Source organism: Uloborus diversus, chromosome 4 (genome assembly GCF_026930045.1).
Source record: "Uloborus diversus isolate 005 chromosome 4, Udiv.v.3.1, whole genome shotgun sequence".
Taxonomy (NCBI): domain Eukaryota; kingdom Metazoa; phylum Arthropoda; class Arachnida; order Araneae; family Uloboridae; genus Uloborus; species Uloborus diversus.
This window is the reverse complement of record NC_072734.1, coordinates 107,231,540-107,259,409: the sequence shown is the minus strand read 5'-3', so window position 1 is coordinate 107,259,409 and position 27,870 is coordinate 107,231,540.

Genomic DNA, 27,870 nt, shown 5'->3' with positions numbered 1-27,870 from the left:
ATTTTCGTACATCTGTTCTTCAACTTTTTCTGATGGTTGAAGGGAGTAATTTCTTTTCTATCTATACAGAAACCTATCCAACATACATTAATATTTGCTTATGATTATTATTATTAAAATCAGTAGTCGTAGTATTTATTTATTTATTTTTCCACTTTACGTGAAGACAATATTCTAATTTATCTGCTCTCAAAAGTTATGAAATTTCGTAAAGTTTTACTAGCGGAATGTCTTATTTTGTTATTTTGAACTATACCTTGTATACTCTGGCAGCGGGATGGCATCTTTTTTTTTTATCGCTGTTTTTAATGCGTCTGGATGAGTCAACAAACATCTTCTGCACATCTATTTCCCAGACCACTGGCAATAATAAAATAAACGTAATGTGACTACACCCCCTCCCCGTCCGTTATGTTACGGTTATTAGGAGTGGTCATTAGGCGGAGAGACGCTTCTCCAACTATTAGGGTTATCGTCCGCAGCGCCATTCTTATCTCTGGAAGGAAGGCGAAGGCTGCACACATTAGCAAAGATGCAAATGGTTCGTCTTATTTAGGTGTGGAAAAGCATCTGAACTTGAATGCGGCGGGGGCTGCATCATCGATTCCCGATACCACAGCAAAAAGGAAGGAGATGGGGAGGGGGAGATCGCGTGTCTTTTGTTTCCGTACCTGCTAATGTTATGTTGCCACCATTAGAATCGCGTGGAGAGGCGCCTCTGGTTCGGCACCTTGGCAGGATTCGGAAGTCTGGCTTGTTGTGGGGAAGAAGTAAATAAGTCAGTTTCGATATGGGAGACTTGGCCGCTGTACTAATGTGATGGTTTCAACTTGCGATTCCATGCTTAACTATTTGGGAAACGGTGGGATTAAAAATGACCTACTTGGTTCATGGTAGTGCAAGATAGGATTTTTTCTTTGTTGACTTATCTCGGAATTGTCTAGTAGGGCTAGACAATCCCCATGAACCCGAATATCTCTAAAACGTCCAACCCAAGCAAACTAAAATGTAAGAAACTGCGACCTCACCAGCAGAGCTCCAGTGGCATTCTGAAAGGTCTTATGACCCTCACAGAACCTGAGGGCTTATGCATCTCCACTCAAAAATCTATAGTAGACGGTCTGGTGGGATCTAGTCTGAGTCTGAAAGAGTCACCTGGACATTTTTCAAAGGGCGATAAGTGGATGGGAGATATTGCTGAACTAACATCGAAGCATTGCAATATGTGCATAAATTTATGTTTAATCTTACGTGAAGCGGTAGGTAATGCACATCAACAAGTGTCACAAATGTGTTCGCTTGTGTTGGGCGGTTTCAGCATGTCGTAATCTTCTATCTCAATTTTATTTAGTTTGAAGTAATAAGTCTTTTGTTTAGTTGTAGTTATTAGTAGTTAGCTAGCGCAATAATTATTTTTGTGCTAAATAGGTTAATTTTAGTTTCAGAAACTTTGTGCCCCAAAAAGTTGAACTGGGGTTGGGATATTACGCAACACAAACGTTTTTACAGCTACTCCACCCTGGAAACAGTAGGATCACCCTAAGTTTTAACTCTCAGTAAGACTAAAATCTCTATAAAGTGTTAATTTCTTTTAAATTTCGGTTAAATGTAAGACAAAGACTTTTTTTTAATGTATTGATTCCGCTTCAAGCAGAGTTTGGTGTACATTAGACGAATGCATTTTCGAGGAAGAGATGAAAAATAGATTTAACTGGATGATTTTGGTACGACATCTGCTGCTACATGACTCTTGTGTGCAAGAAAAAATGCACTAAAAACAATGCCGAAAGTACCCAGATTTTAATCATTTCTTATTGAGCTGCTTTTGGTATTGACGTAAATTTGTCTGTAATTCATCGACATTCTTAGTTAGGGTTTTTCTGAAAATTCCTAATCTGAGAAGAGGATGCGGAGGCCTTCTACTTTTATCCATCAATCCCCACTTTTTTGTATGTATAATGCTTTAGGTTTCACCATGAACGACTTCTTATGGTTGAATGTCTATATTTGAATAAGTATATAGGTATAAAAATAATAGGTATTTTAAAGAGTTCATAAATTATTTTGCTAGAATATTGGCAAAGGCCATCCCCATACAACGGAGGAGGCGGAAATGAAGCCCAATACAAAGAGCAGAGAAAATTGAAGAAAGAACAAGACCAGTTACATTTGCTTCGAAACTAATACTTTCTCAAGCAATTTCATATTATCGTATCCATTGGAAGATTACCTCTACCGATTTTGGACAATTGAGTGAATTCAGGGTATTATACTTTCTGCGCAAAGATTGGTTTGCACTGATGACGACTGTTAAACACGCTTGCCGTAACATTCAAATAAACATTACGTGAAACTAAAAATTTGAAAGAATCGTTTTTGGAACTCTTTGAAAACTTTTATTATCAAATGCAGAAGAAATGTTTCTTTATAATCTCATTCAGAAGCTGAGTACAATTTTCCAACACGTAAACAACATACTCGTGACACAACAGATATTTATCCAAGTAATAAAGTGCAGCATGTACTGAGAAAAATGTCTTTGACTTAAGTAGTATTTACTAACGTATCCATAGTGATGCGTCAAACACAAGAATTAATATGCTTAAGTTCTACATTAAGTAGAAGATGGTTGTATTCTAGAAAATGAAAAAGCAAAGAACCGTGTAATGCAGAAATCTAAAACTCATCTTTCTCCAATACGTCTCGACCAATAACAACACAAACAGGTGGCAGTTCTTAATAAGAAAACATGCAAATAGGTTTTAATCACGCTACCAGTTTACCTTCTATCGTTCAAGATGATTGCCTTATTGTGCCTTAGAATCAAGATCCGCCCCCAAAAAGAAGGACTTCTCAATTAAGGATTCGTAAAGTTATCGGTCGCTGGCATCGTTTGGCACCGATATCATTTGTAATTTTTGTTTTTAGTTTTCTTCTACTGGCAACATTACTTACTAAAGTCTGCAATGAGTTTAATTACTGGTGCTGTGTTTCCGTGATATCATCGGAACTCTGCGTGACCAAATCCATGACGTAGTTGTTTACCCTTGCTTTGTGTCCTGTGAAACGCTTATTTTATGAGATTTGAGGGCGGGAATTTTAATTCTCTTATATTCTTTTTTTTTTTTTTTTTTTTGCTGAGGTTTTTCAACTCATACTTTAGTGATGCCGGATTATTTTAATCAACAGCACTGTAATTTAAGTTTAGAAAAGAATAGGGGAAATGACTGACTCGCGGCTTTTTTTGCTCTCTTTGTTGGATTTTCAGCATTGATTATACGATCAAATATAAAAATACAGACATGCACTTAAATATTTCCTGTTAGTGTCATTGTTACAATTGTCATTACTAAAAATTATTGAGAATATTATTGTAAATTACTGCAAAAAACGAGACTTATGTCGATAAATTAAGGAAATTACAAAATATTTGATAACATGTCAGAAATGTTCCCTGCAAGAAGCTTTTATCTTCCAGTGATTATCCAATAATATCTTCCAATGTCTTTTACCCAACGATATCTTCCAAGCTCCTTAAGAAGTCAAAACAACACGTTGTAGCCGTACTTTTCTCAAACATTTTCCATTAATTGTATTCTAACATTATTGCTATGATTGTCATCACAAAAAAATCTAAGTAATTGTTAGTTACAATTAGACTGGAATAAAATTCTTATGTCTAAATTCAGGAAATTCCAAAAATTCTGAGTAACACAGTGGACATTTTCAGTTCTTTAAACCTTTATCTCTCAATGATGTTTCCTGAAGAAGTCAAACAACGACGTGGTACTTTTTCTCAAAGATTTCCGGTTGTGAAATGGCATCATAATAATTATTTCAGTAGAACTGATATTAAGTTAGTCAACAACTGTGAGACGGAATATAATTGTCAGAAAGGAATCGTCTGACAGTTGACAGTAATCGTATTTGGTTTCCAGGAAGAATGTGATAGTACATTAAACCTTGGAATTATATCTGCATATGAAATTGTGATTTGTTTCTCACGATTACTTGAGTATTCCAAAGAAGAAATTTAAGCGGAATTATTGCATAATTAAAGGACACATATGACATAATGTCTGCGCTTAATTTAATTTACTCACCTGCTTACGTGATAAGAAATCTTTTTGTGAGCAACATGTTGTTTATCGTGTGTGTCAGATTGGTCAGACGATTCTTAAAACTTATTTTTAGTTACTAAATTTATTCTCCTCATTATTTAGCGAATGAAATTAGTACAGATAAAAATCCATTTCATTTAATTTTTGCTTGTGCAACAGAATGTTTTAAGGAATAATCAATTTCAGAGCATGTTTTGCTATTCAGTTTAAGACATGCTGAGATATTTTTGTGAATTATACAGAAATTTCCCATTAGAAAAATTCGTAGGGCTCCTTACTCATTAATTTGGTAATTCTTTAGAGATAATTTTGTTTCTTCAAACGAATTAATATCATGTTTCTTTAATTGTGTGAGATTTTTATCTGATATCATGGGATTATTGCTAAAATTGTTTCTAATTACTTATTTTCTTCCTTTTAAGCAAAGAATGGAAGTTCCATGCAATTAGGAATCCAGGTTAGTGAAGTTTGATTTTAATTAGCTCTGTTTTAAAGATATTAAGGGTATCTCTTTTAAAGACTGGGATTTAAAATGTATTGATTCTAAATATACTAAACTTTAATTTGCTTTAATATTACAAATTGTATTAAAAATTTAGATAACTTTTAGTATTTAACAATTAAAGAGCTTAATGTGAAATTAATTGGAAAAGTTATTCTAAAGTATTCCAGAAACGATATTTATCATTAATTTGGATTGTATAGATGATTTTTTTTATAGAAAAGTTACTCCTTTTCATATATTTAGGATAAAATATACAGTATTTTAAAAGTTACAATTTCTAAAAAAGTGGGGGAATATGGGCGAGGGAGTGAAAAAGTGAGACAAAGTAAAACGGTAAAATATTTTATTCCGCTTGTAGCTCCACTTACCTAAAAATATTTTAACTATACAATGTAATTCAAAATTTTGTTTACTTTTATAGCATTTAAAAATTAAAGAGCTTAATGTGAAAATTCTGTGAAAAGTTATTCTAAGGTATTTCTAAAACAATATTTATTTATCATTAATTTGGATTGTACAGAGGAACTTTTTTTTTAAGAAAAGTTAATCCTTTCCATATATTTAAATTAAAATATGCATTATTTTGAAAAGATACAATTTCTAAAAAAGTAGAGGAATGTGGGGAGAAGTGAACTAGTGAGACAAAGTAAAATGGTAAAATATTTTATTCTGCTTGTAGCGCCACCTACCTTGCAATACTTTAACTTTGCTGTTAAACATGTTGCTAATTCTGATTAGAAAATTATTATCTTTGCAGATAAATGCACATCATAATGCACTCCATTTTTCAAAATTCTACATTGGTACTGTAATCTTTTGTGGTATATCAAAACTAGCTTTTGATATTATGAAAGGATAAAGCTCGTGCTACTAACATTTCAACCATATAATTCCAACCTACTGATGCTCAATGTAATAGCTATTTGCTTAATATTTGGCATGTTTTGATTTTGAATGTGTAGTGCTATTTTGCAAGTGCATGCTGGACAAAGTGAAATAGTTTATTTCATTTATTTATATTCAGTTATTAATACATTTATATATTCAACGATTAAGTCACTCAAATAATTCTTACACGTTCATTTATTTATTCACTCATCATTAAGTAATTTACTCACAAGCGTTGAAGTGCACTTAATAAAGCAAGATGTAAACTCAATCTTTGTCTCACAAAATTACTATAATCTTTACTAGTAATAAAGCTGAAAGTCTGTGTGTCTGGATCTCTGTCTGTTACGCTTATAGCGCCTAGACCTTTCGGCAGGTTTTCATGAAAGTTGGCAGAAAATTAGTTCGTAGCATAGGGTAGAGCACCTCGAAGCGATTTTTCGAAAATTCGATTTTGTCATTTTTCTATTCCAATTTTAAGAACATTTTACCGAGCAAATTATCATAACGTGGACGAACAAATTACCATATGTGACCATGGGCGAGCAAATTAACACATCTAATTGGCGAGAAATTCATCATCCATTATTTGTAAATATACAGACGAACCAAATGACCTTTTAATTTTTTACTAACGGGAAAAGCCGTGTGGGTACCACTAGTCATAAATAGTTGAGCAACATAAGTAACATGAGTAAACCATAAATCGACTCATAATATGATTTCTTTGATTTTGAGTTAACGTTCTTCTTCTTAATGCGGCAAATGGGTGCTATAATGTCTACGTCTTTCTATTTCGTTTCTTATAGCATCCTTGACAAAAAAGATGTTTGGCGATAGCTGTCTTCAGGGTGATAGTATGGATAGAATATTTTTGCAATGGAATAAGGAAGTTTTCGATTTTTTCAATTTTATTTTTATATGATAGAGTAACATGTATAAACATCATAGGTGGAAAAAAATTTGCGATACGATAAATAGTTTTTTTTTAAATTAATTTTTAAAGTTCAAGCGCTTGTGACGTCAAATGGCACAGGAAGTGACGTCATGCGCTCATCCGCCGCGTGAGAAGCCGAAGGAAGTGCAGTTGACTTCGAAGACGAAACGTAAAAAACATTCGAATACCATCATTGATGTTACTTGAGGAAGATTATTACATTGTGCTTTACCGAATCCGGCCTTCATAGTGTGATCAAAAGGATTATTGCATTTCTAAAAAATAAAAATATCATAACGCTCAAAATGTCCGTAGCGGAAACAAGGGATCTTCGGCGGAAGGCTGCCCATTAGTGCCCTGTGACAAAAGCTCGTGAAGTTTCAGAAGAGCGCACTTTTGCGCGTCGATTTTTAAAAATTCGTTAAAAATCATTCACGGTGTTTTAAAATTCGGCGATGGTGAATTTTTTAGCTTTGAGGGTCAATTAACAATATCCAATAGTCAAAATATGAACATTTAATAGGTTGCAACTTCCCTATTGAATGAGATTGCAGTGGAATCCCGCCACAACGCGATTTTACTTAACTGAAATGGATATTACACGACTTTTTCGCATGTAACAAATCTCAGAGCTAACGCTCTTAGCCCGCAACACAGGAGTTTTTGGAAGGGAAGCGTGGGGCTTTCATATCGGCTTCGTTGTTGGCTACTAAGTATTGGCTACATGAATGGATTATTATTCTATTAGCATCACTGAAGATAGATTTTCTCACACCATACTATTCTAAACCTCTCTTTGTTAATGCTCTCGAATTGTCGCTCTGTATTTTCCATTTATTTTTTTCCATTCTCAGTGTGAAAGTTAATACATAAATGACTACTTCTGTGTGTGTGTGTATGTCCGGGGTAAGCTTCAAAACTACTCGACCGATTTTAATATTTTTTTCACCAGATAGCTACCTTATCAGGAAGCAACATAGGCTATAATTTATTCCTAAAAAACTTAGTTTAAAAAATAATGATGGAAAACAGTAAATTTCATGCAATTTCCCCCATTGAACGATTAAATATAAAATTCATTGTTACAAAAATTCGTTGCCAAAAACAGTAGTATTAATTGTAATCGTTATGAAAATTTTGAATCAAAGCTTCTCCGCAGAAAACATGAATTTAAAGTCATTTAAATATTTGGAAACTCTACTTTTTGCACACTTAGGGAAACATAATAGAGAGCTTTTTTTTTTTTTGTGTGTGTGTGTGTGTACTATTTAATTAAATAAATAAAAAACGCACGTTTTTTTAAGTAATTTTTGTGTTTATTAGTTCATATTTTGGAAATTCTTAAAGTTTTTATATGCTTCAATTCGTGCTTTCGTTTTTAAATGAATACTCGTCCGTTCTTGATACTTATTGCTATTTTACTTTTATGGGTAAGGAAGAAGCTCGATTTTTAATCACGACAAAGCGGTGTGTTTTGAGCTATTTCAGTTAAAACAGAAAACGAATGAAAGTAGCGATTGTTTCTCAGAATTATTACTGACCCAGGCAACGCCGGGTATTTTTGCTAGTTAAATATAACGGCGCCAAAGTGCACCGCTTCATCCAAAAATAGTAGGGATGTGGGAAACGAAAGAGACAATTTCTTACTATTAAAGAAAGATTTTGAACATTGTAACTGTAATTTATGTCAGTTTGAGGAGTAGTAAGGAAATACCTTTGAGCAGAAAAGTAAAATAAAATACAAGAACGTTAAATCGCACAAATATTCGCAGAGAACTGCAGACACGTTTTCGGGGTTCCTCTAAACCCCAAAACACGTATCAGCAGTTCTCTGCAAATTTGTGCGATTTAACTTTGTTTTTTTAAGTTTGAGGAATGCTTAAAAATGCCTAAAATAATAGTGTATAGTTTTCGACAAGACGCATACATACCCTTTTTCGCAACGCAAATTTTTTTCCTACGAAAGGAGACTACAGAAATGTAAAGAGAGAGAGAGTAAAATTAGTGTTATTTTTTGATGGCTCAGGATCTTTAACTGGCCATATTATACAAGACAAAATCCTATCTGGCAGAGAATGTCTGGGAGAGCGTTGCCTTCCTGGAGATTTTCCAAAATGGCTACCCAATATTTGCATATTGAACTGGAGAAGACATATGTATGCTTGTATGCATGTTAGGTTGCTTATTCTGCAATTACCCCACCTTTAGATTTAAAAAAAAAAAAAAAAAAAAAAAAAAAAAAACTGGCTTTTACCTTTGGTTCTATTGTATTAACATTTTAAGTCAAAACTTTATTAAATAAACTTACAAAGTGTTTTAAAACCGAAACTAATCCAAATTTGCAAATAGGAATTCCTTAAATATCTATATTAGTTTTTGAAATTTAATTTGTTTAAAGCCTTGTCGCGTGTTCAGCATCGATTCCTGGATAAATAATCTCCCGCTCATAATATGCTTCATTAGTCCCCGCAACGATTCTTTCCCGGCGGATCTCCGAATTGCGGTTAAAGTCCATTTCCAGATAAAATCTTCGAAGATCGCTATCAATTTCACCCGACTTAATAACGGACATTCAGTTGTCACCGCATCACCGGCAAACGGAAGGCGATTCGGTCTTCGGATTTAAAAGGCATCCTTACGCAAACTAGCAATTTTAAAAGAGGCCAAATGCCTTTTCGCCCGCAACAAATGGCCCTTTTCCTTCGACCGAGGCACTCCCCCTATCTGTCACCCCCCCCCCCTCCCGCTCGCAATCCACGTTTTGAATTTTAAATCGGCTGCCGGCAGCGCGGCTCATTTGCATATTAAAAGCTGTGTCAGTCGGAATTCTTTGAGACCTGGCCGTTTAGCCGCGACCGTTTTGTTGTTTACACGGCGTAAACTGATTAGCGCCCGCTTAAAAGAGTCGAAAGGAGATTAAGAGGTGAAAGGGGCACTCAATTGCGTGGGAAAATTCTTCGAAGCGCCGTTTAACGAAAGCAAATGGCAAGAGAGTCTTGACTTTTCCTTACTTCTGCTTACCTCAGTAAAAATCTCGTGAGATGGCTGGATCTGTTAGTTTCTCGTGAGATGGTTGGATCAGTTTCTCGAGAGAAAAGAGCATCGCGTTTCAGTTTTTCACGAAGTTTTTCCACGAAGAAAAAATTTACTATTAAAAGTAGTAATAACAAAATTGTAAATCTGAAATGAAATCTATATAAATAAAACAGAATATAATGTATGTGTGTATGTTCCCTACATACAAATCCACAGTTTACATCGGATCTCGACCGCATTTGGCAGGGAGGTGCTTGGGCATCCGAAAAAGAACGTATGCGTTTTTTCAAACGCCCAAAAAGAACCTAACCGTTCAAATTTTAAGTTTAGGACCCGAAAATGGCATTAAATGGCTCTTTCTACCCGAAATAATTATCCGATTTTTTTTACTTTAGTCTCATTCGAAAACCCACGAAAACTACCCCTGTAGTAGATTTTCTTTCTTCGATTTTTTAAAAAAACCAAAGAATCACCAGGAGAAAAGTTATGAGCATTTTTAAATTAAAGAACACCAATATTAAATCGGAAATTTATCGTCTGTCTCGCACTCAGTTTTAATTAGCGTGAATGAAATCATCAAGAAGAAAGATCTGTTGCCATTTTTTTCTAGACTGTGAATAAATAAATTTCTTACTTTTGTTTCGAGGCTTTTCCTGTAATCGGGGGATCTAAACTTTTTCCTTTTTGGTAATCTTTCCATGATATGTCGGGAAATGTTACAGATTTGTTTTGTTTTTCTTTTTTTTTTTTTTTTTTTTGTTCAAGGCTGATAGACGTCACTTGACATAACTTTTATTTGCGCGGAATACCGTGCAAAACCGGGTGACGCCGCTAGTTTTTAATGATTTATTTGGTAAAGAAAATACCTTTATTTGAGTATCATCCCTCTCTGTTTTAAACAACTAAGTTTTTCTTTCTATTGTCAATCATTTTTCTAAGTATTCTAGAATGTAATTCCTAATCATTTCTTTTGAAAATAAACGGGTTGGGCAATCTGAGGTCTATGGAGACCCTAGGGTGGTTCAAAAAAACTTTTTCTCAGCTAGAGTCCAGGACACCCCCTATTTTTTTTCGACTTACTAATAGTATTGTGCTGTAAAAGTTTTAACTTCTTACTCAAATTTTAAAAGGGTGCTCAATGACCCCTTAATTTAGCATTAGCTGTAGCGTTAAAAATGTTACAAATTTAGAAACATTTAATTTCCCCAGCTGTTTTTTTTTGTAAATAAAATATTTGCAATGTATATGCATATTACTCGTGAACATTATAATATGCAGCATTGTTTTTTCAGTTCAATGTATTTTTTGACACCCCCCCCCCCTTCCCCATACTTATGAGGTTTGGGGGAAGTGGTTGAGCAGCCTCTTTCAGTTGAAATTAGAAGCTAAAATTTTCCAGTACATTACTATCCACAAGTCTAAAAATATTGAAGGGGCGTCCTGTTATCTAAAATAACTCTTTTTACATGTATTTTTGAACTGCTAGGGGGACCTATTAGTACAAGCCCAATGTATAAATATATTTGTGTATTTTTTATCATGAAATATGTTTTTATGCCCAAATTTGTCTTTTTCTTAGGGATATTTTGCACAACTTTTATTCCATTTATTTATTCATTATCATTTTTTTTCAACTTTGAAGTCCTAAATTAGAATGCTGGCCATTTTTATCTGAGATCCCTCATGAGCATAACATTTGAAATAAAAGGACTTTAAGACAAAAAAAAAAAAAAAAGGAAGAAAAGACGTAAAAGAAAATAAAAATTAATTAAGTTTAAAGTTAAGTTTAAAAAAATTACTTTTGTAAAAATCCTCCCTCGCGTTACCAATAGAATAATTTAAAGTTCACGTTGAATGCAAGGAGGATCAGCAACCGCTATATTTTTCGAGAATGCTTTAAATATTTTTCTGTAATTTAATTTTCATATTAATATCGACTAACTAATTTTATAATCATATTTGATCCTAGAACTTTTTTTAAAATAAGGAAATTTTGAAACGGGGAAATAATTTATTTAGCTCTTATTTTCTGCTTAATTGAACAATTTAAAGTTCTTGTACTGATGGTATTGTTTTACTCGCTGACCGTTTGATTCAGATAGGGATTAAAAATATAATCCAATTACTTTTCTGTGCAAATCTCGTTAATTACTAAGAATTCGTTCGCATAGCTCCGCGCTGTGGCAATTTTACTTATTCGAGCGAATGTTGACTTGAACTTTAAAATTTGCGATATTAATTAAACTTGTGATGAAACTTCAGTTTTGCTGAAACGCGATCTCTTTTTTCGCTTTTAATACTTTCCGCTAAACTGATAATCTCCTCGACGAATTTCGGTAATTAAAACCCAAACACTTAAAACATCGGAATGAAAATCTGAATGCTGCTGTCTGATTTTGTGGAAAATATTGCTGTGAATGAGGGGGTGATTACTGACTCTCTTAAATCTCGTGCCTCTTAATGTTTCCTCTACTTGTGACAGTAATCGAACAAAATGCGTTTAAGAGAGCCTCGATGAGTCCCATTCGAGCGAAGCGGAACTTGCAAATCAATCCGATCGTGCCGTGGAAGTCGAGTCCCGATCGAGAAAGAAGACGACGCACTTCAGAATGTGGTTCGTCGAGCACAGTCCCTTTCCTCGCTTAAGAATCCGTCGATGGGTTGAACTCTCGTTCGTTCGAGTGCCCCAGGAGAACACCGAGTGGGACCTGTTCTTTTTTTGCTGCCACCCACACCGAGCCAAAAGAATACGATCCGAGAAAACGTGTCACCCAGCTCGAATTAAAAGATTCTGTCACGGTCCAATGGATACCTCCACGTGCTCCAGGCGTTCCATCCGTAAGAATTCCAAGTCGTTTCATTTGTTGAATGATTCCATTTTTGTTTTCCGCGACGCTCGATTTACGAGTGTCCGTAATGACAGCAGTCCGGCTCGCCTTTCGGTCCACTCCAGGAACAGAGCGAGGGGGAGAATAGAACGAAGAGAGCGGGGGGGGGGGGGGAGTCTCTCAGAACTCTTCTCTGCACCCCTTTTCTCTCTCTCTCTCGCCTTCCGTCTATCGTCGGAGAAGGATGCATTAGAGATGGCTTGATATTTGTCCAGGCCATATTAAGTGTTGGAGAGTTGGGGCGCACCAACTAGAGCGTGGAGGAACTTCCACTGTTGTGCTTGGTCCGTTGCCGTGGCAACCGAGGATTGATTAGCAATTAACGGCAGAATTAATTATTATCCGCCGTGACTGTAAAATGAGCCCTTGAGTCGTGCGCGGAGTCACTAAGTAGGAGCAGGCCAGAAGTGGACGATGGGGAAAGACACGGGACTAAGATGCTGCCCCCTTCTCTTTCCCTGAGGGTTGGCCGGGGGGTCGAAAAGGAGAGCACCCACTTTTCCCGAGCTCCTGATTGTGTGCTTACGCGAGTGAACCGACAATAGCGGTGACCGTTAGCGGGAAAGATCCTTAATACATGCAGGCCGGCCATCCGAATGTTGACTCTGCTCGAGCACGTCTTTCGTTCTCGGGATGGTTTATTTCGATCGGCAAACCTCGCTTGAGGACCCGTTTCTCACACCACCCCTCCTCCTCCTCCAGAGCCTCTTCTCCTCACTGCTGACCACTGCCTTCAAGAAGGAGTGGTTTGGAAATTATTCCCGCTCGGCGATTCCAATATACGTTTCTTAGAGCTGGAGGTCTAAAGTGATGGATGAGTCCAGGCACTCAAGAATGTAACTTTCGGGCCCAAGATGTCCTCGTGATGAATTTTCGAGGATATGAAATTAATTAAAGTCAACATCGGTTATTTATGCCGTAGGAGGGCATTATTGAGATTACCCAGTGAATATTAGATTCGGATGGATCCAAATAGATAAGCTGATACATTTCTTATTGTAAGGGAAGCTGCTGTACCCGTGGACAAAATCTGCCCGTCAATTTATGCTGGTCACGGTGAAAAAACAATCGGTCGGGAAAATGTTCTTTTCGGAGCTTACAACTTATCATGCAATTGGCAATTTTTCTTCAGCTGAAAATTTCAAAGCTTCGTTATATCGTCGCTTAAGCGAGGTTTTATCGTAGAAAGAGATATTATCAAAGCCCACGTCATCTTCACCTGGAGAAATCATGGTAGAAAGTAGCAGAAATTTAGCGCTCTCTGGCAAATGTGGCTGTAAACTTTCGGCCTCGAGAGACATCCTAATAATAATAGTAATAATTGAGTATGCCTGATATTTAGTTGATTTGGTTCGAAAATTCAACGAGTAAATTGATAAACTCATGACTGAAATTTAGTAAAAATTTCAGCTCTTGTACTAAAGGACACTAAAAAAATAACCGTCGTGGGCACATAGTACTTTTGGGTCCTATGTGTCCTTGGATGCAAGAGTACGCCATTTTGGTTTTGCAACCTGTCACGTGAACAGGACCACAGCTTCACGACATTGAAAATCAGAAACAGCAACTTACAAACAAAAGGAAACATGATGCCGACAACTGTAATGAATAAAACAAACCACAAAATACATTAGGGAAAAAGAATGCTCACGTTTTTTTATTTATTTTAATAAAGTTAATTTTATTATTATTATTAGGTTTTTTTTTGTTTTTGTTTTTTTTTAGTTTTTTTTTAACGTAGACTCAAGTAAAATCGAAAAAATAGGATAAAATGCAACCTGTTCATTTCACGGCGTTGAAACCCCTCAACCGACAATATCCCAAATTTCCCGACAGACGTCTTTAGGTACAACCGACCGTGAGTACAGCACTACCCATCATTAATTTAAAAAAAAAAAAAAAACTGTTTATTAAAATATATGGTCATGATGGACACATGGTGAATTCGACAGGTATTTGCTGTTAGTAAATAGTACAAAAGCCGATAAATCAGTTGTATATATATTTGTGCTCCATAACATCATTTTTCAGTGGACGAGTAAATTCCTTCACTGTGTTCAGTGATTTAACATTCCTCATTACAGCACATAATTTCCCCATAATTAGCTGCCAAAAAATTAAAAAAAAAATGATTTTGATTTAATGAAATCTTATGCATGTAATATATGTATTCTTCAGATTTACAGAACCAAATCTACATGAACTAAAATGGAATTTAGATTTTGAAACGACATTTAGTTTGAGCGTGAAAATTTGGAAAATCGGTGAAATAAGTGCTATAAAGGGGTAGAGAGATTGTTATCCTTTTAAAATTGTCGTTCGGAATAACTTCTTGGAATGAAATTTTTCTGCAGAACTTTTACCCTCCCCCTTCCGTTTTCGAAAGAGAGAAAAGAACCATTTACGTCCTTTCCATTCGTTTCTAAACAGGCGATTTGTCGTGAATCTTCGTGTTATGACGGATCCCAATCAGGACACTTAACTCTCGTGACACGCATTTCGGCCTTAAATATCTTTTACGTTTGTCGCTGGAGCATTTATTTATTAAGAGCGCGGAATAAATTCGAATCGCACGCACCCCCTGCCTTCTAAGGAACGAGACTTAGGTGTGTTGCACGCACCTGCGCGTGCGAATTGAGTCATCGGCTTTCTGAGAAAAATGTTCTCCCCCTCAATGAGTTTGTTATGTGTGTTTTTATATTTTTTCTCGTTTCGTTTCTGATGCGTAAATGTATGTTTCGCATGCAGCCATCTGTTGCTCTTGCTTTGACACTCTTTTTTTTTCTTGTCCTCAGCAACTACAATTTTGTTGCAAAAATATCAGGTCTTGCTGGCGACAGACAAAGAAAAACATTAGGGTTGCTTTTTGATACGACAGAATATTTCAGTGTGTGAAGCGTCTTATACAGTGGTGGACAAAATTATAGACTCAATTTTTTTTTCTTTTGTTTCAATTATAACATGACTCAGTTTAAATTATTTTCATTGAAGTTAAGATGAATAGTTGAAGAAATAGCTCTAAAACTAGTACATCTTATCACCTAAATTAAAAAATTCATGGAAGTAGAAAATTTGCAAATTTAATATTTTATCATTACGTGAAACCTGGACAAAAGTATAAACTCAAAAGTAAAAAATCCAGGGTTACGAGAAAGTTTCGTTCGAAAATTTTAATTTAACGCCATAGAATGAATGAATGTTGCCATCAGTGATTGCTAAAAGTTTTGTTTCTGGAAATTAATGAGAAACATATAAATGCACCGCTGGACAAAGTTATAAACTCATTCTTTTTATTTTCATTTTATCAATCATAACTTGACTCAGTTAAAAAAAATGTTCCAGTAAAGATAATAATCACTAAAATAATCCTAAATTCAGTATAACTCAAAAACTTTATAAAATAAATATTTTCATTAAAAAAATTCTCAACTTTTATATCTTAATAGCACATGAAACCTGGACAAAAGTATCAACTCAAAACTAAGAAACTCTGAAGTTTGGTAGAATTGTATTCAAATACTTAATCAGTTAATATCCAAAAAATAACCAATGCTGAATTACAAAATTACAAACTTACGATACTGCATAGACAAAATTATAAGCTGATAAAATTTTAATTATTTTTGTTTTGAGTTTAATTAATTTACATTTGCAATTACTTTAGTAAATCAAAAGCAAAGATTTATGAAAATGTAATTTTGCTATTAACATGAATAAATTGAAAAAAAAAATCAATATTTGAAAAGTTTTAAAAATTAACACTGCTTTAAATCTAGCCATCAGTGTAAACTACACTCTTATAAACGAGTTGGGCCATCATTTTTCTGAATTACTTCGAATATGCGGCTGGGAATAGATTTCACAAGAGTTTCCAACAGCTGCAGTGGCATATGGTTCTATACTGAAAGTATTGCCCTTTTAATTCCTCTGCGGTTTGGTACTGGTGCCCATCATGATAAACTTTGCGAACCATGGTCCAACAAAGATTTTCAATCGGATTGAGATCCGAACTACGAGCTGGCCATTTGATAACTTTGATATCCCAGAGCTTGAACCATTCTTTTGTACTTTTCGCTGTGTGTACACTCGCGTTATCTTGCTGAAATAACCAGTTACTTCTAGGAATCAGATGAGCAAAAGGTAAGAGATGATCTTCCAGTATTAATTGGTAATCTTCAGCGTTCTGTCTTCCATTGAGAAAAGCCAATCCTGTTTTACCATGCTGAGAGAAACCAGCCGAAACCATTACAGAGAATTTTTAAAAAAAAATGAGTTTATAATTTTGTCCAGCGGTGCATTTATATGTTTCTCATTAATTTCCAGAAATAAAACTTTTAGCAATCACTGATGGTAACATTCATTCATTCTATGGCGTTAAATTAACATTTTCGAACGAAACTTTCTCGTAATCCTGGATTTTTTACTTTTGAGTTTATACTTTTGTCCAGGTTTCACGTAATGATAAAATATTAAATTTGCAAATTTTCTAATTTCATGAATTTTTTAATGTAGGTGATAAGATGTACTAATTTTAGAACTATTTTTTCAACTATTCATCTTAACTTCAATGAAAATAATTTAAACTGAGTCATGTTATAATTGAAACAAAAGAAAAAAAAATTGAGTCTATAATTTTGTCCACCACTGTATTAGACAACCAGTAAGAGCAAATTTATCTCTGTTTTTGAAATTGTATCGTAAATACGAATATGAACAAATATCTCTTCGTTTAATGTTTCTTTGCATCATCACACGCTTTAAATCAGTTAAAGTCGAGCCAATTTTTCTCTCTTTCTGTAGCATTCAGTGTATCATGCACCATAACAACTAAGAACAAATTTGTTTCTTTTGTTGTCACATTCAATATATATCGCAAAATTATACACCAGCTTACAAGCAAGAACCTATTTTTTTTCTTTTTCTTTTTGCAATATTTCATAAAAACGCAATCTTCCAATACCTTACATATAAGCATGCTCTGCTCTTATTCTGCAAGTTACGCACTCGAATACGAATGTTGCTGATATATATATATATATATATATATATACACTATATATATATATATATGTATATATATATACGGAGAGGCACAGAGGTGATAAATCTATTTTCTACTTTCGCAGACACTCCACGAAAGCTATTCGAAATCGATGTTCCAAGAATGCAATAGGTCATCGTCGATGACGTAAATACGAAGGGGTACGGAGGAGCTCTGGTTTGAAATTGCTTCAGAACTTTAAGTCGTAAAACCAAAGTTTTTAACAATTTTCGATGCTGCTCACTCCCTTTCATTGACCACATACCTTTTGGGTAAGCCTCCTCCAGTTTTATACAAATGAAATTTCAATGCTCACCCAAATATTTCTATTTACTAGAAATACAAATATCTGCTGCCGCCAGCCTTGTCTAGGGGTCAGAGAAGTCTGACTGCGACAGGAAGGTTCGGATTTGAATCCCGGCTCGGGCATGGACGTACTTTCTCTCTCCTGTTCTTGTCCTTTCTTTGTGTGAATGTGTTGTTATGCTGTGAATGGTTGCCTACCCTATAAACGGGTCCTTATGGCATGTGTGTGCTGTTGAAGTCGGACTTCTTACCAAATTACGGTACAGTTGGAAAAGTGAAGCAGCGCACCCAAAATTGCCAGTCTAGCTGGCACACGACAACAACAACAACAAATATCTGTGGCACCATTAAGAAAAACTTCCAACTTTTTGGACTCAAGTGGTACTGTGCAGTTGATACTTTGCTTTCATTATTTTTACATCATTTTGTGTCAAATATCACGCCTGCAGATTTGCTAGATAAATTTTTGTTTTACTTTCATTTTTCATCTCCAAACATTTGGAACTATAGATTACTTTTCATCACCATATATATATATATATATATATATATATATATATATATATATATATATATATATATATATATATATATATATATATATATATATTAAATTTCTCTCTCTATTTCTTTAGTTAAGATGGAGAACTTCAGCGGCCCATATATTTTTCTCCATTTTGCTGTGATTTTCGACATATTTTACATCTAAAAAAAAAAAAAAAAAACAAGTAAAAACTTATGTCGGCGGCACTTGTGAAGCCACCTCCCATATTTCCTTATCTATTCGTCTAAAGCTTGTCATGTTTTCTGTAATGTATTTAATATATGTATAAATTTTTTTTAAATAAATGTTTGGAAGATAGATTTCGATTACAGAAACGTAGTTTGGTTCTCTGAAATAATATAGGTTCTTGAATATTCCTCAAAAATGTTTTAAGATTGCATTTTGCTTTTTATTTTACAGATTTTTTTTTTTCTTTTTGTCGATCAAGGAAAAAAAACCTTTTGTTTTTTGAAAAAAAAAAAAAAACCCCTTGGGGATAGTTTTGAAACTACTAAGAAACATTTCTCTGGTATTGGAAGTGGTAACTGAAATTAATGATATTTTATTCCAAGTGTATGTTGATTTACAATGTGCATTGTTTGACATATGAAAAATTACTCAAGTCCGAATGCGACTTAGAAACTAGATTCTAGCCCATTTCAGGCTCGAGCACGATTTGATAGGGTCCATCTAATCTCTAATAGCTACACAATGAAGACAAAATGTGACACTTAAAACAATAATGAATTTTTTCCTTAATCCTCTTAAGTAAAAATAAACGCAATAACAATACTACTAGTACAAAGAATAATGAAATTAAGTTGAGGTTGAGAGGGATGCGGAAACAATTGCGTAATTTAATTCACATCTCCTATATCAAGTTTAAAATTATTTACCGAACCAGAGTATTTTTATTAAATATTTTTTTAAGGGCAGATTCTTCTTCTAATATTAAATTGGTAAAACATATAGTATTAGCCACAAAAAGGTAGGGGGTCCTCTCACTTTTGCTCATACACAGGTATTGAAGTATACTGAAAAATGTGCTTTAACGTGAAATAATAGTAATGAAAATTAACTGTCCAAAAACTTTACATAATAAATATTACGACTTAAGTGAAAAGTGAATTGTATAACTGTAAGATGCCAAAATAGTAAAACAAAGAAATTGCAATATACAGTGTCAATAATAATATGCAGTTCAAAGAATAAAAGATAATATATATATGTAACGTATAGATAGAAAGAAAACTTAGAAAATCAAAATTAGAAAATACGATTTGTATTTCAAATCTTAAGGATTTCCCATTATCGCTTAATAGAAAGTGTTCCCAATCTAAGCAACGTCAACCATTTTAGTTTAATTACAGATGTAAGTTTTAGGGAATGCGAATTGCATTAAAAAGCACAATACTAAAACCCCGTAGTGATTGCTGAGACGTTGTCAGCAGTACCAAATTAAGAACCCCGCGCAAATAATCTCTCACATAAACTTTTATAGACTTTAATTTTTTTTTTCTAAAAGTTTCTTCATCGTAACATTTAGTTCTCTTACAGTCATATCTTTATTAAAAAAGAAAAAAAAAGCGATCCTTTCCGAAGTTTCGGCTGGACTCCATGCTGAAGGTATATCTATCTACCTGCTTCCATTCCAGGGGAAAAGGAAGGGTTCTATGTCAGAGAAGGGGGATTTAAAGGGAGTGCTGGGGTTGGTGCGCCATGCTCCACTGATAAGAGTCGACCGATGTCCCGGTCTTATCTCTCGGAGACAAGTTCCATAATTAATGCTTCACTAATGAACGAGGTCCCTGCTAATCAATGAGAGCCATTTCCGGTGGAACGGCCGCACGCTCATTTCCTCCACCCTGGGTTTTCTTCCCTCTCTGATATCGAACACCCCCTCCTTACACCCCGCGAATACGATATCTCAAGAAATGCAAATGAGGATATTTCGCCCTTCTCTAGCCCTTTATCAGTTCTTTAATTTTTTTAAATGTCGAAAAAAAAAGGTCGATAGATTCCTTTTCATTTTTTCCTCCACCACAATTTATGCGATTTGTTTCCTCTCCTAGTTTTTCTCTTTCGACTTTTTTTGCCCCCGAAGTTGAGGTTTCCTTTTTTTTTTCTTCCTCCCACAAGAGATGGAAGGGGTTGATTCTTAAAATTGTACCCTTTCGGGAGATATCGCTAAAAGTGCAAATGGTTCCCCTTAATGAGAGGAGGCGTGTCCCCCCACCCCCGGACGTGATTCCTGAAATTAATCCTCCGAAAAATTAAATTACAAGATTAAGTCCAGGAAACGTATGCTACATTCCGGGACAGAAATTCCCTGATTTAATTTTAACATCACTTGCTATAACATTGAGCCATTGCCTGCGAGTTGTTGGTGGACTTGAATCGGGAGAATTTAAACCAAAAATGTGCTAAAAGACAATGGAAAATGGAATGTTGGCAGCTTTAAAATAAAATAATGTTCTTTTGTCCAATTAATTTCGAATATTTTATTGGATAGTCAAATATTTCTCCTTGAGAAATGGCATCACAAAACTTTCGTTTAAATATGTGAGAATTCTTTATTGTAAATGATTCTAATTAGAATTTAATTTTGAACCTACATTTCCACCACATTTCTGAAGTCTAAAAACATATAATTATTGAATGAAGAATTTAAGAAAATTTGATTGAAAATCGATGCTTTAACGTGTGCTATATTTTTGAAATTTTCTTCTGCTATACCCTGGAGGAAAAAATATTGGATTCGTAAGTGGCATTGGCTTGAAATTTATCTGAATTGCATCTTTAAAGTCTTCTGAACACGGTATGATACGTATTGGAAAATTTTTGAGTCTGTTTGTAGATATAAACTTTTTACAAGCACTGAAACTCAATGTTTAAAAGTGAAAAGGAAAAAAAGCGGGACGAAATTCAAATAAAGATGGCAGTCATTAAGAAGTGAGTGCCCTTTTTTTTTAATTTGACCGCTCTTAGGGGTTGAGCAATCAAATCCTAATTTCTAACAAAAAAATAAATAAATAAATAAATAAATAAAGAGGAAACTTTAGGCTTCAGAATAATTTTCATGTGTAAATAACCTGAATTCCAACTAATATGTAAAGTTTATGAAAAGAAGTACAAACGCTCAGCATCCTTGAGCTCTCGTGCAAATTTAATCCTTCGCGGCAATATGACTTTTTCTCGTTATGCTTGACTAGGCTATAATCTCAAATATTTATGCAAGAAATGGAGACGAATATTGGTACACAGATGCTTTATGGTAGGAGCTGGTGCTGATTAGATTTCGTCTTCTAATTTTTAAAAAAAAGTGGCTCCTTTGATAATTTTTGAATTCAATATTTTTGCGTTTAAAATAGAAGTAATATTTGGGCTGCTCACCGCGTTGTAGTTCTGAATTAAAATTAGGCTATTAATAGAATTTTTTGTGTGCAAAAAAATTCTTTGAATTTGAAGCAGGCTCGATGAGAAGCCATGTCAGCCTAGTTTGAAACAAGGGTGCCCGGGACTTGGAGGGGGAGGGGGCGGCAACACTGATGCAAAAAAAAAAGGGAAAAAAAGGAAGGAAAAAAAATTCCGAATAAGTGGAAACGTAGAGATAAAGTAAAATTTACTCTTTTAGTATACAGGGTGTTCTGTTTTAAACTGCAATTCGTTTATTTTCGCAAACGTTAGTCCTAAATGTGTACTTCCAATTGCAAAATGTTCAAAATCAGATGCAGAGTTAAGATATTGAAAGTTTGAAGCAAAAATAAAAACGAGTCAAAAAATACAAAATTTAACTTTCTATACGGGCCCTAGGTCCTATAACAAATATTTAGAGAAATAATCTCCATTAAAAATTATTACTGACACAAAAAAACTTGACATTTTTGCGACCAAAACTCAAGGAGATATTCCAGTTCAATTGGAATTTATCGCCCTTTTAGAAGAATGACAGGTGTCAAAGTGAGATAAACAAGGTATTTATATTTTTCATTGATATTCCAAAATAAATGCAAATGTTATGCCGCCGCGATATGCAAAAACACACTAAAAAACCTCGAACAATTTGAAAACCCACACTCTATGCACACATATAATTTTTAACACTTGTTAACCGCTATATTTTCCCCCAGAAGGAGTAATTGGCAACCACTGAAAAGTAGTGTAAGTCACAAAAAGCTGCGTTTCATATCTCGGTGAATATTGGTCGTACTAATTTCAAACTTTTTGTGTTGGAACTAGTTTTCGATGGAGATTATTTCCCTAAATATAAATTAGGAAACCTGGGGCCCGTGTAAAAAGTTAAATTTTGTATTTTTTGACTTATTTTTATTTTTACTTCAAACTTTCAATACCTTAACTCTGCATCTGATTTTGAACATTTCTGCAATAGGAAGTATACATCTAGGACTAACGGTTGCGAAAATAAAGGTCTTGCAGGTTAAAACGGAAAAACCTGTATACTGTTGTGGCACTTATAATAAAGTTAATTATTTTCTAGTAAGCAATTTTGATTTTTTTTCCTTTTTTTGTTTTTCCCTCCCTTTTTTTTCCTTCGTTTTTCTTTTTACAGCGGGAGGGGGGGGGGGGTAGGGCTCGGCGACAAAACTGACAAGGGGCCCGCCTTGGCTTTCTGCTGCCTTCGCATAAAATTACGTAACTGTGCCCCCCCCCCCAAAAAAAAGAGCAATCCACACTTGTTAAAGTTGATGCTTTATAATTTCCAAGGTGGGAAAGAGACAGCGTACTTAGTTCATTAGCCTTTTACAGTGTCCTTTTTTTTTTCAGAAATTCAGTTTTTAAAAAGTATTTTAACGTATAATAAAACATATTAATAGCGCAATGACAAAAAAAAAATACTTCGAAGAAAATATTCGATACTCCAGAAACTTCGTTGTTGCGCTGATTTTCAAAATTTTGTGGGAAAAAAGAAGAAAAAAAAAATTGTTCGTAATAAATAAACAAATATAAGAACTTTTTTTTGTGTGTGACGAGGGGTCGCACAAGGAAATGAAACGCCGCTTAATCGCTCGTCAATGTTGTCTCAAGAAAATGATTACCCCCATCAGGCTCGGAACTTGTGTGGCAGAAAATTGCATTTCCGTTCCAAAGCAGGGTAGGAAGGGGTGCCTCAGCCCTCTCAAGCTTCGATTATCCGAAAACGTTAATGCCTTCTTACTGCGTACGCTTCCTTCGGTGTTCATTTAGGACGAGTTTTATTACCATCGAGTCTTCTTTACTTTTTTTGACATTATTTCCTGCACCGTCGAACGCAAATTGAGTTTTAAGTAAATTTATATGTATTTATTTTAGACGAGAGAGAACGGTAAATAAAATCGGAAAAAAGCAAAAATTCTGCTGGCGACATAATGAGCGCAAGTTTCTTTTGTGAACCGGAATACGTCTGAGAAGGGTATTTTCGCTGGGAAATCGGGAATTTAGCTTTCGTTCTGTGGCAACCAGTCATTTATGTGAGACTTGAAGCTGATATCAGGGACGGGACTTTATGATTGCATTTACTCGTTGCACGACGTGATTGCAATTCACAAAAAAAAAAAAAAAAAAAACTTATGATATACAGTATAAAAATATTTGAATTACCAGTTTCTTTTGAGATCAAAAAAAAAAAAAAAAAAAAAATCTAGCTAAATGAAGGTTGGGGAAATATTGGCTGGAGATAAAGTTGCTCAGATATGTGTGGTTAGAAGCAAGAAATCGACTTACTCAAAAATTTGGTTAGCTATCTGTGTTCTGTGTGTACGCTTAATTAACGTAGAAGGAACTATTATACATAGGCGTTTGGAAATTTGTAAACAATGTTTCATTTTCATGGTTAGCTTAAAAAAGGTGAAAATGATCAATTTACATAATAATTTAGTTAATTTTTTGATAGAATGTCACTTTCATATTATTTGTTAGGTTATCATATTTATCATAGGTATTTATTTAGCTTCTATAAAAGGTCAGCTTAGATACTGATTGTTAGTAAAGTTGAACAGGATCTAAATATACGCTGCTCTAAATTTAGGTAACAGCTTATGATCGAACATTTGACTACTAATGTCACGAAGATAGTCGTTCAGTGAACAAAATAGTACTTCTTAGTCTTAGCTCGAATACTTTGTTAGTTTTGAAAAAAGTTGAGTTTCTACTGATATTGGCTTTATTTGGACATTCTGTCACTTTCCCTGGCTCTTAATAAGCTTAAATTAAATGTCAACTTATAGACTTTTTAAGTTATATTGACAGGACACCTAGAAACTTGGATTTTGATTAGCCTACACAAGAAATTAAGTTGAGCAAATTGTTCTGTTATCTTTTACTCTTAACTCATGCAAGTAATTTTTTCTTTTTCATTTAATTTTAGCGAAAGTAGATTGACGTTTCAACATCTAGTACATGTTTTAAAAAAAATATGTAATTGAACAAAAAGCAGCAATAAAGTGGCATTGATTACCGTAATTATGAAACCAAATCTCCTACAATATAAAAGTTTTAGGAAAAAAAGAAACCTCAGGTTATTTCCAAATGATAGTGTAACTAAAATTTCTCTCTTTTAGTTAACAGGTGACAATAACGTGAAACTCATCATTATTAAACAATTAAAACAGTCGAAGCTTTAATAGCGGACAGCTTATAATATTACTCAACTATGTGTGTTCGTATAAGGTCGTATTTAAGAGGGTGTCCCTCCTGCCCTCTCCTAAAATAAATTTGTAAACTTCTCGTTGTAAATAAGGATTTTGATATATTCAAGCTTAAATTTTGAACGTTCTCGTAATGTAAAGTTTCTTCTCCCCCCCCCAAAGAAATTCTTATATATGCTCTTGTTCTGTATTCAGGTTATCCAGTAATATTAATATGGCAAAGATGATATCGGAAAATTTAAATAAGTTAAAAGAAGCTTTGTTTCCTTGGTTACGAAAAGATTTGGTAATTTTATTAGATGCAAATTGTTAAACAATTTGAATTTTGAAAATTGCAATGTGTCCTAAATATTTTTAAGGTACGATTAAATTGAATAACAATTTGACTGCCGTAAAACGTGATGCGACTTCGTAAATATTTCATTTTGGGATACGTTTCTACGACTTATGGTGCAAAACTTGTTGTCATTTAGTTATTCAGATTCATTATATTTTAAATCTCTAAGTCATTAAATTTAGCTTAAAATATATATACATTATTTTTAATAGTACAATCTTATACGATAAATATTTTATTTTTATGAAGAAAAACTTATGGTGCTTTAACCTTTTTACCATGAGAGTACTAATCACTTTTGTAGATTTCAACGAAATTAAATACCATACAAAATCTGATTTTGGGGGACTATTAATTTAGGTCTTAGTTACTTATGGTAAAAAATGTGGTAATATTTCTTGAGTGTTGAAAATGATTCTTACAGCTGTGTCTGCCTAGATAGTTGTTTTGTTATAGGAAAGATGCATTTAATATGTAAAAGTAAAAAATATTTTATTAATTCCCTTTTTGAATTTCACTCTCACGCATTGGTGAAAATATCAGTCGTGCGTGAACATTTATTCATGTTCATACTTCTAATAGATTTAAGATTTAATGGTTGTATTTATTAATATATTTAACGTGTCGTTACATGAATAATACATGTCTACGTTGAATACCGATAGTGTAAAAATAATTGAATTTTTTTAACGCGATCAACTTTTTTTGCACACTTGTAATAATATTAACGCATGTACAACTCTAAAAATAATAGCTCATACAAAAAAAAAAAAAAAAAAAATGCTCGTATAAAAATATAATTACTCATATAAAAATATATACTCATATACAAATTATAGTTCCTATAAAACATTAAACATCAGATAAAAATATAGCTCAATAAATAAATAAAATAAATAAATAACAGCTCATAAAAGATAATAGTTCATATAAAAGTTATAACTCACATAGCTTGTATGAGAACAATAACAATCATAAAAATTATAATTTGTGTAAAAGAAATAGCTCTTGTAAAAAAAAAAGCATATAGAAATAATTGCTTATATAAGAATAATCACGTATATAAAACTATGATTTATGAAAAAGAAATAACTCGTATAAAAATAGAAATTCATATAAAATTAGAACTTATATAAAATAATAGTTCACATAAAAATTACAACTCATATAAAAGTAACTCATAAAAAAACATTAGCTTATATAAGAATAATCACATGCACTCAAACCTGTTTTTGTGCAGTGGATAAGGACCCACACAAAAAAAATTGCATAAAAAAATTCGTTCATTTTATAAATAACTATGTCCTTGTTATAAATAACATCGTCTGTCTTATAAGTAATTTTGTCAATTGAGTCCCAATCTGATTGAAATTTTCATACAACGCATACAAAAATTTCGCTTAAAAAAAAGACCACACAAAAACAGGTGTATATAAAAATTATAATTAACGTAAAAAAAAATTATAAAAAAAATAGCTTTTATAGAAATAACGCATATAGAAATAATAAGTAAGAATAACCACATGCCTAAAATTTATGACTTATGTAAAAGAAATAACTCATATAAAAATAATAACTTACATGAACGTAGCATTTTTACATAAGAATTACAATTAATGTAAATATAACTCATACAGAAATAATAGCTTGTATGAGAATAATCACATGTATAAAAATTATAATTTATGTATAACAAATAACGCATATAAAAATGATAATTCATACAAAAATTACGACTCATATAAAAATTACTCATATAGAAATAATAGAATAATTACATACTTATAATTATTATTTATGAAAAAGAAGTAACTCATATAAAAATAATAGTATAAATAGTATAAATAATGGTATAAATATCATATAAAAAGTATAACTTATATAAAAATAATAACACCTGTAAAAGTAAACCTCGTATAAAAATTATTATTCATATAAAAACTACTCAAATAGAAGTAACAGCCTATATAAGAATAATCACAATAATAAAAATTATAATTTCTGTAAAAGAAATAACTCATAAAAATTATTACACATATTAAAATAATAATTTATATAAAAGTATAGTATTTTATTTGAAAATTATCGTTCATGTAAAAATAACAATTTGTATGAAAATAATAACTCATATAAAAATAATGATAGTTGCTGAATGTTTAGGGTATTCTTATTCTTAGACCGTATTTGGGTATTGTGGTTACTAATGTAACACACATCTCTCCGGAAAGGTCAAGAATCGTTGTGCCATTTCCCCGGCGGAGCCCTCAGAGTCTCTCTTCCGATATTCGTTCGAATTGGGTGCAGTGGTTTCGTTCGAATGATTGAGCACATTGATCGGCGATGTGCATGCATAATCGAGTCATTAATCTATCTCATTTGCCTACCCGCTCGGCCATTAAAAGTCCTGTAACACATAAGGGAAGGTGAACGACACGTGTCTTGGAAGACGCCGACACCTGCCCACTGGAGAGTTAGTTGCTTTCTCTGCTCGGAGACCGCTGCCGCCAAGAAGAAGGATTTACAGGGTGGGTTCCCTCCTTTAAAAAAAAATAGACACGGGAAAGAGTTTGTTTACTCGCTGTTTTTCAATCTTTTTGTAGAGTTTCGCCCACTTTAGGGTTGA